This window comes from Acomys minous (genome assembly GCF_964271855.1).
Source record: "Acomys minous genome assembly, chromosome: 8".
Taxonomy (NCBI): domain Eukaryota; kingdom Metazoa; phylum Chordata; class Mammalia; order Rodentia; family Muridae; genus Acomys; species Acomys minous.
Genome location: NC_140489.1, coordinates 44,454,400 through 44,470,293, shown reverse-complemented (window position 1 = coordinate 44,470,293; position 15,894 = coordinate 44,454,400).

Sequence of the window (15,894 nt, the reverse complement as noted above, 5' to 3'; positions counted from 1 at the left end):
GTGTGAATGTTATTATCTGTACAGGTACATTATTTTTTTTATAATAAGACATCTTAAGGCACCCCGCGGAATCTCATGATGAACTTTATCCAAACAAACCTTTCCCCTTCTGTAGAATGAAAGGACTGAGCTGGAGCTAATTAATGTTCTAACACAAACTGGAGAAGCCAGACTCTGGGTCACAGCCTCCCGCTGTGGGGAGGAGAGATCAGAAACCAGGACAGTGGACGTGGGAAACCGGGACAGTGGACGTGGGAAACTGGCAAGGAAGCATGATCTCTCCCAGGTCCTCCCCTAGGGATTGGATCCACATCATGCTGAGTGTCACTGTGCCAGAGCAGATCCGTTTGTACTTCCTGGAGCCTGAGAGTTGGTTCTACTGTTAAGGGCATTTGTTGCTCTTGCAGAGAACCTGGGTTCAATTCCCAGCACCCACATGGTGGCTCATAACTGTCTGTAACTCCTGTCCCAGGGGATGTAGTTCCCTTTTCTGGTCTCCAAGGGCGTCAGGCACTCATGGCGCACAGATATACATGTAGACAAAGCATTCATATATACAAAAAACTAATAAATGTTTTGCAAAAATGTACTTATCTTATGTGCATATGTGCACCTGTATGTATATGGGCATTGAGTTTTGTACATATGTGGAGTTCAGAGGGCAGTTTTGGGAAGTCAGTCTCTTTTTCCAAGTTGGGGGTCCCAAGGATGAAAGTTATGTCATCAGGCTTAGCTGCAAGTGCCTTTGTTGCTAAGCCTTCTCCTCAGCCCCAAAGTATATCTTTAAATACTGTAATTTGATCTGGTATGAATGCTTCCTTCAAACCAACATGTGTAATTTTAAGTGTTCTAATCATTAATAAAGCTCTGGAGGTTGGGGCAGGTAATATCTCTGAGTTTGAAGCCAGCACGGTCCACATAGTGAGTTCCAGGACAGCCAGTGCTACTGGTGAGACCCTGTAACAAAACAAATGGACAAATTTAGGTTTTTTAATTAATTTATTATATGTTCTGACTTAGCTAAGCCATGATATTTAAATTTTGTTCAAATGTCAGTCTAGATACTGCTGTGGAGGTATTTTAAAGATGGATTTAGCGTTTAAATCAATGGACTTTCCATAAAGCACATGTCCCGCCACCCAGAATGTAGGAAGTTCATTCCATCAGTTGAAGCTTTATGGAAAAACAGCAGAGGGCTGGGGAGATAGAGGGGATCTTGCTTTCAGACTGCCCCTGGACTCCAGTTACCTCTTCAGTGAAATTCCAGCTGCCTGTGTGACAAAGACACTAGGCCTGTTGTACTCCGAAGCCATGTGAACTAATTCTTTAACCATCACCCCCATTGATACGCACATATGTATTTTTGTTTCTATGAAAGACCTGGACTAATTAAAGAGCTATAATAAAACCACATGGTAGTTTTTGCATTAGAGAAGAAAAACACAAATGTCAACTTCAGACATTTGAGTAAAAGCATAATTCACTTGAATAAAAGCACAATTGAATAATTCATGTTGGAATCCAGTTATGTCCCCCACCTCTCTGTGTGCTCTCCAACAGTGTGTGTGTGTGTGTGTGTGTGTGTGTGTGTGTGTGTGTGTGTGTGCTGGAGTTCAAACCTAGGCCCTGAAAAACTCTAGGCAAGTTCTCTATCACTGAGTCCAGTTATATATTTACCAAGTCCATTTCATTCATCATTAAATAACTTATCTATTACTCATACTTGTGACACAAAACTATTCCCATGTATTCTGTTCACCAATGAGAAAGGACAAACAATAGCAGCCTTGGTCTCTAGTGCACTGAGGACATTTAACACATTATTTTCACAGCCATCACCGCAGAGCTTGAAAACAAAGTGTTGAAGACAAATGAAGAGCAGGTGAGCAAATGTAGGGACTCTCCTGAGACCTGAGTGCAAATAAAAGAGAAAGAACAGGCTGGCTTTCTTGAAGCAGTGGTCCTTAAGCTGTTGTTGTTGTTGTTGTTGTTGTTGTTGTTGTTGTTGTTGTTGCTGTTGTTGTTTTGAAGCAAACAACTCACTCTGTAGCCCAGACTGGCCTCAGACTTCTGATCCTCTTGCCTCCGCCTCCTGAGTACACGATAAGAGGTATGTGCCACCGTGCCCAGCGTAAGCTTATAGAATTTTAACTACTTAAATGTAAAATTTTAGAGCTGGGCGTGGTGGCGCACGCCTTTAATCCCAGCGCTTGGGAGGCAGAGGCAGGTGGATCTCTGAGAGTTCAAGGCCAGCCTGGTCTACAAAGCGAGCCCAAGACAGCCAAGTCTACACAGAGAAACTCTGTCTCAAAAAAACCAAAAAAGAAAGAAAAGAAAAAAAGAAAAAGTAAAAATTTGATAACTAAAAGAACAAAATCCAAACACTAGCTACATCAATATGCAATATCATTTCCTCTCTGAACAGGAAAGTTACACAAGGACAAGAGAGAACCGTTGTAACTCTCTTCCCCACTCCCACTTGAAGGACTAGCAACCACTCCCTTCTCTCTTGTGCCACTTCTCCTGGAAGTCAGGGAACTGCTGAAGAAAGACCGTGGCTATCGTTCCGGACTCCCCACTGGGACACGGCCCTTACAGCAGCAGAAAGGCTGGTCCCATGACACCTCGTGACACGACTCTGACCACCACCACTGCCAACAGCAATGATAAGTTAGAGCAAAACAAACGATACACACATATAAGGAAGAAGAGATTTGTGAATCTGGATCTGGCCATTGGAAGAATCCCCGCAAGCCTAGCTGAAATTCAGAGACATACCCAACTCCCTCTAGTTACTCGTCTGAACTTGCTAGTGTTGGGGGAAAGTCTCTCTTTTCTTTGGGAGGAGAGACCGGAAGCCATTTGTAGCGGAGTAATCCTATAGGCAAGGTACATCCTGGTCTGTGCTGTAAGCTCAGCACTAGGGAGGGAGGATCAGAAGTTCAAGGTTCAAAGTTGAGATCTTGTCTTGAGACAACAAGAAGGAAGAAGGAAAGAGAGAAAGGAAAGAAAGAAGAAAAGGAGAAGGGTGAGGGGTTAAAAAAAAAAAGAAAGAAAGAAAGAGAGGCTGTGAGGAAAGTAGGAAGACATATCCTGACTATGAGAGAGCAAGAGCACCATGTAAAAAAAACCAGAAGCTAATGGTAGCTAAATGAAGGGAGGGACTTGGCTGCAGAGATGCCTCTTGAGATGTTTCTCTGGGGCTATGGCCCATCTTCTACTCTTTTGTTTTGTTTGGTTTTTTGTTTTTCGGGACAAAGTTCCTCTGTGTATTCTTGGCTGTCCTGGACTCGCTTCTATTCTTAACAACTGACTATTCTTGTTGTAACCTGAGTTTCTTAGAATTTTTTTTAAAAACATACCTAAGTCAAAGATTCTGCAAGACTGATTGGCTGGTTAGAAATTCCTAACTATGGACAGTTGAAATGTTGCAGCTTCGAAGGCAAATCATCACAGGCTGTATCATTAGCCTTGCTAACAGCCATTCACTGTCCACATCTGTATCCTGTCCAATCTAACACACCAGTGGCTGTTGGGTAAATCCTCGGCATCGTTCTGCAGCAGGAGGGAGTGTGAGCCTTGGCAGATACTATCCTGGGAAGCTCATGGTCAGCCAAACATCAAACCAGAAGGTCTTTCCTCTGTTCTCTGGGCAGAAAAGGGTAAAGAACAGGGTCAAAGGTTCTGACTCTCCCAGGAATGCTGGTGTCTGGGCCAAGAAGGATGGAACATGGAACTGAGATCCGTGCCAGGAGATCTCCAGTTCAGTCGGAGGTACAGGAGAAAAGATTTCCCTACAATAAGTGTTACTGCTCTTTTAGCTGGGGCTGCCAGCATCAGGCCAGGTGGCATCAAGGAGCTCAGGGCTCTAAAATCTGAGCCAGGTGACAACAAGAGCCCAGCCTGACTTGAGTAAGTAATGGAGGCTCGGAGCTTCAAAACCAAGAGGCAGTGGCGGGAGTCTGAATTGGTTCAGGCAGACAGAATGGCTGCTTTGAGAGCAGCAAGCCACTCGCCTTTGCAGGTGGCACCACAGTGGGCGGAGTGGTGTAGGAAAGATGGCAGCAGGGATCCGCACCATCAATCAAGCCAGTGAATGGCGGAAGCTCATGGTAGTCAAGCCTGGGTGTCCAGCAGTGAATTCTTTGGGGAGAAGGGGAGCCCTTCTTTCCCCCAAGAATAAATGACGAGTCTCAGACGGTCATAGCAGAGGAATGGAATGTGAGAGAGAGTTTATTTCATGAGTCATGGACATTATAAACCTTGGGCAGTAGGAGGGGTTTCTGTAGTGAGTGTGTTTGATTTGCTGGGGCTAGGGGTGCCAGGGATACTTTATTTACATGCAGCAGTCCTGTCCTATCATAAGAAGGGGTGGGGAGGAAGAACTCCAGGTACAGTTAGAGGTATGGGAAAAGGTCATTGGCTGAAAGCTAAGGTAAGACATCTCATTAGCATAGGGAGGGTAGTTTCAGGAATCCCCAGGTGCACACTGAACAGATTTCTTATTGGGAAAGGGTTGGGCCTGTCATCTCCCTGAGGGCTACGTGATACTTTTTAGAGGGCTATGTAAACTCTCCCATGTTTCCCTAGATCAGAGGGAGAGGAGAGATCCCAGCTGAGGAAGGGAATCAGTCATTTTTAGCACCAAGTTCTGGAGTTTCCCAATAATGCAGGACTTCAACCTTAAGAGCAAGGTGCAATAAATCACTTTGGACTATATTAACAGACCACAAGCTTCCATCAACCCCAAAGCTAAGACTGTCATAGATAGCATATGTCATGGCTTGAACAGGTGTGGCCCCCATAGACTCATGTGTTTGAGTGCTTGATCCATTACAGGAGCGGCATTGTAGGAGGTGTGGCCTTGTTGGAGTAGACGGGATAGTGCTAAGGGAAGCGTGTTAGTGGGGATGAGCTTTGAGGTTTCAGAAGCTCAAGCAAGGCCGGGTCTAGAAGGAATCTCTTGTGCGTTGTATGGATGCAACACCTGTCAATTAAAAAAAAATCCTGTGGCCTATGGCTGAGGCAGAAAATAGGTGGGACATCCGGCAGGCAGAAGCAATTCTGGGAGAGAGCCAGGCTTGAGAGATTGCAGCAGTCAAGACGTAAGAAGAACACATGCATGGTACCTGAGCTCAGCTAACCAGCCACGTGGCAGAATGTAAATTAGTATAAATGGGTTATTTTAAGTTATGAGCTAGTCAGAGAGGAGCCTAGGTATCTCTAAAATGATAATTGAGTTTCATGAGTCGTTATCCCGGGAGCTTGGGGATGGGAGGAAAACTCCTACTACTACAGCCTAGTGTCTGTTTTTTGTTTTTGTTTTTGTTTTCCTGCTGCCTGCAAATAAGATGTAGACCCCTCAGCTCCTTCTCCAGCACCATGTCTCCTTGCACGCTGCCATGCTTCCCACCGTGACAACTGTGGACTAAACCTCGGAACTGTAAGCCAGCGCCAATGAAATGTTTTCTTTTATAAGAGTTGCCGTGGTCATGGTGTCTCCTCACAGCAACAGAAACCCTAACAAAGACTGCATCTGAGACCTCTAGCAGAGATTTTTTTTCCTGCTTCAGTATAACTTGCCTACCTAATGTTCCCACTAGCAGATATGGAAAATGCCCTGAATTATCACGTTGTTGTGGTGCCATAAAAACTTCACGAAATTGTTACCACATAGGAACATGTTAGTTGGGACAATGTGAGTCCATGTTCCAGGGTTATGGGCACTCACATTTGGTCCCAGAATAAACTATTTCTTATTCCTTTTGAAGTAAGATCTGTGTTTGTGTCTACATAATAAATTATTTTCCTTGGAAGCGGTAGTTTTTGCACCTTTGTTCAAGTTCAACTTTTTTGGATGGAATTTTTCATCCATCACTTACAACCAAGACACCTACACGATACAGTGCCTTTTAATTTCATTTTAAGGAAATCATGCTTTCACATTTATTATTATAATTTGTTTTAGTTATGAGTACGATTTTACTCCCATTTTTTTCCTCTTTCCTCTACCATGGAGGAAATGCTTGTACACTGAGGTACATAGCCTCTCTTCTATCTTAAGGAAGAAATGATACTTTTTTTTAAGTCACAAATTCCCTTCTAGCTATGGCTTCCATTTTCACTATTCCCCTTAAAGCTAAATTCTCTGTAAGAACTGTCTGCCTTCTTCTTCTCCTTTATTTTCTCTGCAAGTTCTGTCATTCAGGTATCCCCCCATAGCATGGGAAACTCTTGACCCTTCACCAACAATCTCTCCTTGACCCATTCACTAGTCAGGCAGGGGACAACCCTCTTGTCCTCATAATCATGACATTCCCTCTGACTCTTCAGGTGCTGCCTCTTTTCAGCATTCATTGCTAGCTCCTCCTGAGACGGATGCAACCCTTCAGTCTTGCCCTTCTGTCTGCCATATGCCCTAGTAATGCCCTCTTTGCCGGTGACCTACTCTGATGTGTCCCATGGTGAGCTGGCTGAACTATCCACAACTTGAGTTTCACAACCACACCCCTACTAGTCTCTAATACTCATTTCAAAATGTCCAAAAATAGAACCCATGTGCCCTACTCCTGAGCTTTCGCTGCCCTCCCGTGTACAGGCCACAAGCCCAATAGGATGCTGGGTGGAAAGTTACTTTCTGGTCACAGAATTGGCAATGAGCATCAAGTTCCTGGGGAAACTGTGTTACACAGTCAGTATTCTAAAAAGAGCAAGACAACTCCTTAGCCTTATTTATAGCTGAGAACCTGTTTTGTCATTGGCCAAAGTGATCCTCACAAACCCCTTTCTGCCCTTCCAAACTGTCCCCGATGGATGTGGTCCAGGTTTTGGGAAATTAGGGCGAGTAAGCAGCCTCCAGCAAGAGCTAAGATTTTTCCTCCTTCTCAGTGAAAAAGAAAGTTAGAGCTACCCCTGAGCCAAGGAGGGAGGCCCGTTTGCTCTTGGCTCCCTGCTTAGGCAGCTAATTTGAGCAGGGAAAAGTAAAAATGAAATAAGACACCAAGTCTGCTATGGGATTAGAACAAGGTGTCCTAAGACTCTGAAATTCCTCCAAACCAGGTGTGTTAGTGTCTTATTGCTGTGAAGAGACATTGATCACGGCCACAGCAACTCTCATAAGGGAAAACATTTCACTGGGTCTGGCTTACAGCTTCAGAGGTTCAGTTCATTTATCAGCACCTCTATTTTCATTTAATATATGTATATATGATTTTATGTGAGTATAGAAAATGTAGGAGCCACATATGAGGGAAAACAGGATGTTTGTCTTGCTGAGGCTGGCTTAACCCCACACGACTGCCTCCAATTGCACCTACGGACATGTAACTTCATTCTTCTGTGTGGGAGAAAATAAAATCCATTGTGGAGATACTCTACACCTCACGCATCTGTTCTTCAGTTGTTGGGCGTCTAGGCCAGTTCTGTAACTTGGGTGTTCTGAGTCACCTGCAGTAAACATCATTGTGCAAGTGACTTCATGATATGTTCTCTGGGGGATCTGTAGGGTGGGCGGTTTCTCTGTCTTTTGTTTGAAATTCTCCTTCAGGCCTGGCCAGGCTTCTATCTCTGTCAGATGCTCCACGTGTCTAGAAACCAGCTCAAGCTGGACTCCGAAAGGATTTCTGGCAGTTGAAACAAGCATTCCTCAGGAACTTGTGAAGTGAGTTTCCCTTCCCCACAGCTACTTAGCCTCCTAATAATCTGCATGATTTGTCCCATCCACTTGTCACCCTCCATACCCCCACCCCCACCCCAGGCTCTCGGAAACTATCCCAATACTCTGGCTCTGACATGCTCTCACTATCCTTTATCTCCTGCTTTCCCCACTACCCTCTCCCGCTCTCCTCTTCCCTATCCCTGACTATGTCGAGGCTGCTTCCTTTTCTCTCTGCTCTGGACTCTTCCAAATGCCTCTGGATATTTTCTCTCTCTTATTCACAATAAAAACCTACCTCCAAAAATGAAGCACTCATGCCAGCAGGGTTGTTGTGGTTGTCGTTGTTACTGTGCCCTCTCATATACATTAGCACACTAACTTTGTAAGTGAAAAACAGTGATAAGCAATGGGTCATAGGATGTCTCTCCCTGAAACTCAGAACAGCGCCTGATTGTTATGTTTTAGGCACAAGGGAGGAAGGTAGTCTTGCAGGACTTTGCTCACAGCTAATATAAAAGTCCAACAAAAGAAAAACTAGTCCTGTTGCTGGACAATTGATCCTACTGGGGACCCTGAGATTGTATTGTCTACTACAAAAACCTGTTTCTAGTTGTGTTGTGACTCAGCCCTCGCCACACACCTTCAATCCAAGACAAGATTAAATAAAGTCAACCAAATGTCAAGAGATGAGCAACCAAAGTTGACAGGGAGTGAACATAGAGGAAAAAACCATAAAGTGTATAAGAGGAAGTCAGGAGGACAAACAGAGAGCTGTACAGGAAGTAGAAGAGAGGGGACATTCAGTTTGGAGGCTTCTGAGAGGAAGTAGAAAAAAAAGAACTTCCTTTTGGTGCATCAGCTGAGGAAAAAGGTCAGTTGGGTGCTTTCTCTGCCTCTCTGCGCTAGCATGTTTTCACCCCACTGTCTGGCTCCCAAGTCTTTATTGGTAAAGGAACAACCCAGATTTTGTTTAAAACAACATAGTCCTTCCTAGTAAGGCTGTCTGACAGGTGGAGAAGGAAATGTACATACATACGTAAATACATACATATGTACACACACGCATATATACATTTTTATTTTCTGTATATAATTTTAGTCTATTCTGCTACATGCTAATGACACTGTGAACAGTCTCTCTAGGACCTATGCAGAAGTAGAATACGAGCTGCAGAAGCAACAATGGTACAAATACTATAATAGTCGATTAAAAATAACCATCTCCTCAATTCTGATAACTCTGGAGAAATAAGGGACTGGGGAATAGTATGGTGCTTACTAAGACATTTGTTACTGAGAGAAGAAACGGAAGGAAAAATAAGCTGAACAAAACTGGGGACAAGTGTTAGAGCAGCAGGGGGGAAAAATGAAAGAGGGAAAGGTAAACAGAGGGCGCTCGGGTAGCGTTAGAGTAAATGGAGTTTAAAGATGATTGATGCTATAGAGAGTTATAGTTAAGAAGAAGTGAAAAGCAGGGGCTAGAGATACAGCTCAGCAGTTAGGAGCACTGGATGTTCTTCAAGATAGACCCAGGTTCAAATCCCAGCACCTGCATGGTGACTTAGAACCAGCTGTGACTCCAGTTGCGGTGGCTCTGACACTCTCTTCCGGCCTTTTACACACATGGTGCACAGACATATGTGCTGGCAAACCCCACGTGCATAAAAAAACAAAATGAATTTTAAAACACTTCAAAGAACTAAAAGTGGGCTGGGAAATGAAACAAAGAGAAAACAGGGGTATAAATGAAAAAAAAAGTATGGGTTGTAGGAATAAGAAATGGAGTGAATACAATAGGACAAGTACAGTTATAGATGAACAGTCCTAACACCTAGTCAAGCAATATAAAAGCTAAAAAGAAGCATCCATATGCCAATGAATAAAAGCCAAAATTACACAATATGCATACATCCTTGTGTATATGCATATACATATATATATATGTGTGTATATGTGTGTGTGTGTGTGTGTGTGTGTGTGTGTGTGTGCATACATGAGATCAGACAATAGTTCTTCCTTTTCTGGGATGGATGTTGGAGCGCTCCTCTCCCTGAAACGCCTCATGAAGCAAACTGCTGATGAGAAACCTGCTGTCTGCAGCTCCAGATCGGTCAGTATGCCGACTCTCAGGGAAGACACTGCCCGGAGGTCAGCAGGACTGGGCCCTCCACCAGGCGTTTCCCATCACCCTGTGTCCTGGGGACAGAGGTTCCCAGCCTCTGGTGCGCAGTGCTGTTCCAATGCCAGAGCAGCTCACCATTGCCAGCCCTGCAGTTGGTTTCAGCTTCTGAGGTCCCCCAGTGGAACCACACTCAGACTTTTATTTACTTAGTTGCTGTGTTCTGTTGGCGCGAATCTGCCATCTAGTCTGGCTTGTTTACGGTTCCGCTAAGTCCCAGTTCGGGTCAACATTCCGTGTTCACATGGCTCTCGTGGTGATGGTGGCCTGTGGGTGTTCAGAGAGAGAGATGGGATTATTCTGCCCCCTCCTTGGTCCACTGTTATGTAGTCAGGACGCGAGATGACCTGTGCTAGGTAAGTCTGCATCAACTGCGGCATGCAGCTTTTGCGTCTTCCGTGATTTTGCCTTTGATACTTGAGATCTTCCCTTCTCTCTCTTGTGTGTAGACCCACAATAGGGGCATAAAGAGCCTTCCCCTTCCCCGCCGCGTTGTGTGGTGTTATAAACACAGCTTTTGCTACTTCTGCAAGACCTCTTCTTCTCTGTCACAGTTGCCAGTTACTGCAATGACCTTCCATTGTCTTTCTAATATCAGGAAACATGGTGTCTGAAAGGTAAAAGGACTTAAACACAGACTCAGAAAGAAAGTGGAAGGCAATTTTCCTGGGGTTTGAGAGAAAAAAAACGACAGGGTAGCCAAGCTACCAGAAGCGGGATGCTAGAGAAGACGAGAAGGAAAGCCGTGCTTTCAGAGTTAGAGGTCAGGAAAGCACACGAGAAGAGCAACGGAAGTCTGTTGTCAGCTGCGTGGGGGAGGGGAGGCAATAGCGGCGTCAGCAGATACTGTGAGAATGCAGAGTTGGCAAGCAGGCTTTGGAATTCAGCCTGTACCTGAGAAGGAAGCTAGCAGAGAAAAACGGAAAAGTCCGCACTTTCCTTGTTGGGCAGGCTTAGGAGTGTCACGGTGAGGACTTATGAGAGAGAGGTATCGCATATCCTGGTGTGTATTTTGGTTCTTAATGTTACAACTTTTTGAAGGATGCTTTCGTGACCAGGTAACCCGCAAGTCTATTTTGATAAAGTTCTTAAGGGCGGGGTGGGGGTGGGGCTGTTAGATGTTTCTGGCAGCCTAAAAGAGACAAGTGGCAGAAAAAGGGACAGAAGCCCAACCTCTCAGCAGAGGGGACTGTATTGGCACACACAGCTGTTGAGGACAATCGGCCATATGGCCAATGTTCAGCCCTCTTGTCCAAGTCTGCACCTTTAAGTCTCTGTCTTTCCCAAAGCTTGCCTTTCACCAGAAACTAGCTGACCGTGCTGTGGTTTAGCAGCTAGACTAAAGCTAGATGAAGAGAGAGCAAGATGCCCTGTGTGGCAGGACATTATGACCCTCCCAGAATTCCCTATGTTTTGAGAAAGGCCTGCAGTTAGGTTGCTATAGCAACATGCTTCCCTGCCTTCTGACTTATAAAAGCTGCTGCCTGACTAATAAAGTTTGAGAGCTTGATCAATCAGGCTTGCTCTCCTTCTTTGTGTCTTGCATTTTCAACAGGTGAACTCCATCCCCAATTTTAGTCGAACCCCTCAGGCCAGGGCACACAGCCATGACGCAAATGCTCTTCTGCAGAAAGTCTGCAGGAGAACAAAGATGGCCGCCGCCCGTTCTTTTTTAGGATCTGGGAAGGACTGCCCTAGTTTTGTTTCCCTCCAGCAGTGCCTCCCTCAGGAAGCCCCTCCCACCCACTCCCCACACCTCCCCCATATAAGGATGTTTCCTGAGCCCCCATATAAAAACTGGTAAAAATCTTTAAAACCTGAGAGGAACCTCAGTTACAACAAACTATACTCCACGCCTTAGCCACTAACCTTGAGGAAGAAAAAAAAAAAAATAGAGGCCTGAAATACCCCTTCCCGCTGGGGTCTATCCTGAGCCAGTTCTGCAAGGACCTGTTTCAGATGCAGCCAAAAGAAGACACCAGCCTCGCAGCTGCTACAGCCAGAATGGGACACGGGTCCCACAACCTAGCCTGGTGGCAAATTTGGCTTATGGATATCAATGTTCACATGCAGGCTTTGTCCTCTGTGCCAAGCCAGTGGTGGTTCGACCAGCACAAGAGCTTTAGACATTTTCAGCCTTCGAGCTCCTTGACATGGTGGAGTACAGACGGCTCAGGTTCAGCAGCCTCTCCAAACCCAGGGCACTGCTACAGGTCTGTTTTGAACTCAATCTCACGTTACATAGTCACATGGCCAGCTTCTATCATGGAGACTTCTGGTACCTTCCCAGGCCTCTTCATATGCAAGAGACCGAACTTTTAACTGTCAAGTCTAGACACAGTCTACTCCTAGTAGATACAGTCCAGCTTGTTACCAGACCTCCTTTTACCATTCTTTCAGCTAAGCACAGTGACTACTTACAGCAATTTCACCTATATCTTAAAGCTTCAAAGAAGGTGTTTTAAGGTTGATACATACAAGTTAAAAATGTTAGAAGGCCTAAGAGGGTGTTTTCTAAATGCTAGAGGGTCTAGGAGAGTGTTTTAAGTTGGTAAATGCAAGCTATGAAGGTCAGAATGTCTAAAAAGGTGCTTCATTTCTTCCTGCCGCTGTGCTGTTGTTGTATTGACTGTTCAGAGTGTTGGACTCTGATCAATGGAGTCTAACGATGGTAAAAATCATTCCACTGTATGATCCTATCATAGTTCCAAGCTCAAGATTTTAAATTTCCTTTTGTTTGTCTTTCTCTTAAAATGTCTCTCATTGTGCTTAAATTATCCAGTCTTCTAAACAGAGGGAGAAAAACACCTCTGGTTAGTGATGCTAAAGTGAACTTTTGCCTTCTGCTTTACAGGAGATTTCTGTTCTCCCATGTTACTGTCCACAGAGGCCAGAAAGGCTTCTGCCTTCCCTAAGCCCACCTCAGAGTATTTGCTTTAACACAAAGTTCTTTTCCCAATCCTGTACCATGCTATGACCTGGCCTGCAGGGTCTTCAATGAGTACCTGTGGAGGGGGCAGATGAGTGGGGGGACAGGAGACACAAAGAGATGAGGGCAAGTCTAGATTCTGATCAAACCCCGTTTATTGAAAAAATTCACAGAGTTTTTATAGGCATGGAGGCTGGAATGCTCCAGCAGGTGTATACCTTTACAACTGTTATAATCACAGAAGAGGGGGAAATTCCAGAGAGCAAGGGAAGTTGTAAAAGATCTGGTTAGTCAGGAAAAAGTTCCCAGAACTGCTACTCACAGGCAGCTGGTCTTTAATCTGATTTTACCAGTAGTCTTACTGGAAAAGCTAGTTTATAGACAGAAAGGAGTAGCTCTTACTATGAGCTCAGGGGTCTTAGAATGACTGTCCCCCACAATAAACCACAACAGGTGTCTAACTGCCGAACCACAACAGGGTCAGCTGGTTTCTGGTAAATGACAGACTGCTGGAGAAATAGGAACCTAGGCTCTGACAGGATGGAAGGACATTGGCCATATAGCCTGTCCCCAACAGTGCTGTGTCTACTGCCTTTTCCCACAATGTGTTCATGTCTAATAATGTGTATTTCACCACAGATTTCAAACAATGATGATGCTGAAGTGTCTAAATTTATCTCCCTTTATGAACTTAAAGGGATTCTTGTAAGCTACAGGAAATCCATCTCTCAGGTCAAATGGAATCCAGCTAAGTACTGCCAATCCAAAGCCTAAGTTTCTCATCTTTCGCCTGTCTCTCAGGGTGGGATTCCTCCCCTTTTCACTGGTTTTGGGACTCCCCTCACCTAACTACCTGATTGCCACCTTTCTGCACCCAACACCAGCTGAATTCCCCTTTCCTAGTCATAGAAATGCTTCCCTCTGTCTGAGAGATGGGTCAATACCTCTCTGGTTCACTGGGAGTGGAGGTACCCAATCCCAAACCACTTTGCTGACCTACAACTAGGTTCCTTCCCATCAGGTGAGCTTTCAGACAAACCTTCCTTCCCACAGCTGTCCTCACTGTCCACAACTGCTGTCCAAATCCCAGTGCACTGGGTAGCTATGTTTCCAGGTCAGCTCAATCCGCAGCTGAGCTGTGCTCTTGGTCGCTGGTCAGGACTGACCAGTCTGTACCTGTCCCTTGGGTCACTATCCATTTTGGGGGACACCCTAATGGGTTACTGATCTCACCCCCCACCCACGCCCTATGGAAACCGTTCAGACGCCTGTTCCTCCAGGCTCCTCTAGCATGCCTTCTGAGAATTTCAAATCCCTACGCTCATATTTAAGGGCTTCTAAGCTTACATGCCTCTGTAACCATACAGAAAGATCCAAAACTAAAGCCTTTTAATTTATTGCCAACAATCGGGTAAAATGGAAGGAAGTTCCCATGTGCAGACCTTTTCTTTGCTCTCCCATGTTCAAGCCTTTCCTAGGGTAAAATAAAAGGAAGTTCTCCATCTCCAAAGCTTTTCTTTGCTCCCTCAAAATTTTCACACATTATCAGCAGTGTCTCAAGCCTTTTCTCTTTGTTCTCCCAAGTGTTTCAAATGTACACCTAAAGGGAATTTACTTTGTCTTCTGCCCACATATATAATCCAGTATCCTGCCAGACATCCTACATCTGGGACATGGTCAAAGCAGCTACCCACAAGTGCTCCTGTCCAACCTAAGAAATCGTGCCAGCTGGGCCTGCATTGTTCCTCCTAGCTGGACCTGTATTGCCCTTCTCAGCTGCAGATGATCTCAGACCCTGGACAGCAAATCAACAGCCTGTTCTCCTGGAATCTGGTCAACATTTCAGCCTTTTAAACCCCCTATCACCGCCCTATTGTCAGCAGGAAGTAGTTAAAACGATTACTTTACTCTTTGTCCATTTACAAAAGGCTGAAATGGTGTGGTCCAGGTTCCCCCAGCACTCCTCGGTCCCCATTTGCTGCAGGACATGGCTGACATAGGACCTTGAACTTTCAGAGCAGAACTTTCCCTTCCCCTTCACTATATAATCTGGACATTTTGTTGCTATTGCTTCTCTCTCTCTTTTCTACCTACATTTATATACTCTAACTTACCTTATATATAAAAAAAAAACCTCAACCTTCCTAATTTTTTAATTATAGGAAAAAGTAGGAATGCTAGGATTCTGTTTCAGTCTGCCTACTTATGACGTCATTACTTACCTGCCGTGGGGGCGGGACCCTGCCCAAGGCCGTATAAAAGGACCTCTCTCTACTTCCTTTTACTCTTCCTCTCTACTTCCCATCTCTCTCTTCCTCTTCCTCTCTCCCTCTGGGGAATCCCTCCCTCTTTCCTTCTCCCCCCATGCTCATTTAATAAACTCCGCATAACATTATATCTGGTACCTTGAATCTATCATTATCTTATTCTTTTTTTTTTTTTAATTTATTCTTGTTACATCTCAATGGTTATCTCATCCCTTGTATCCTCCCATTCTTCCCTCCCTCCCATTTTCCCCTTATTCCCCTCCCCTATGACTGTTCCTGAGGGGATTACCTCCCCCTGTATATGCTCATAGGGTATCAAGTCTCTTCTTGGTAACCTGCTGTCCTTCCTCTGAGTGCCACCAGGTCTCCCCCTCCAAGGGACATGGTCAAATGTGAGGCACCAGAGTATGTGAGAAAGTAATATCCCACTCTCCACTCTACTGTGGAGAATGTCCTGTCCATTGGCTAGATCTGGGTAGGGGTTTAAAGTTTACCGCCTGTTAGGCAGATTTGGGCCCAGGGGTTCCGCTCAAACTAAGGCATCTTATTCTTATATATAAACTACCAATGTTTTTTAACTTGCATGTATAACTGTTGGGTAGTCAATATGATGTGCACATGCTTCATATTTAGCCTTCTGGGATTTTCATTTGGAACATAATTATTTTATTTGAAAAAAATGTTTTCTTTAAAAATAAAATAAAAGCCAGGCATGGTGGCGCACGCCTTTAATCCCAGCACTCAGGAGACAGAGGCAGGCGGATCGCTGTGAGTTCAAGGCCAGCCTGGTCTACAAAGGGAGTCCAGGATAGCCAAGGCTACACAGAGAAACCATGTCTCAAAAAACCAAAATAAATAAATA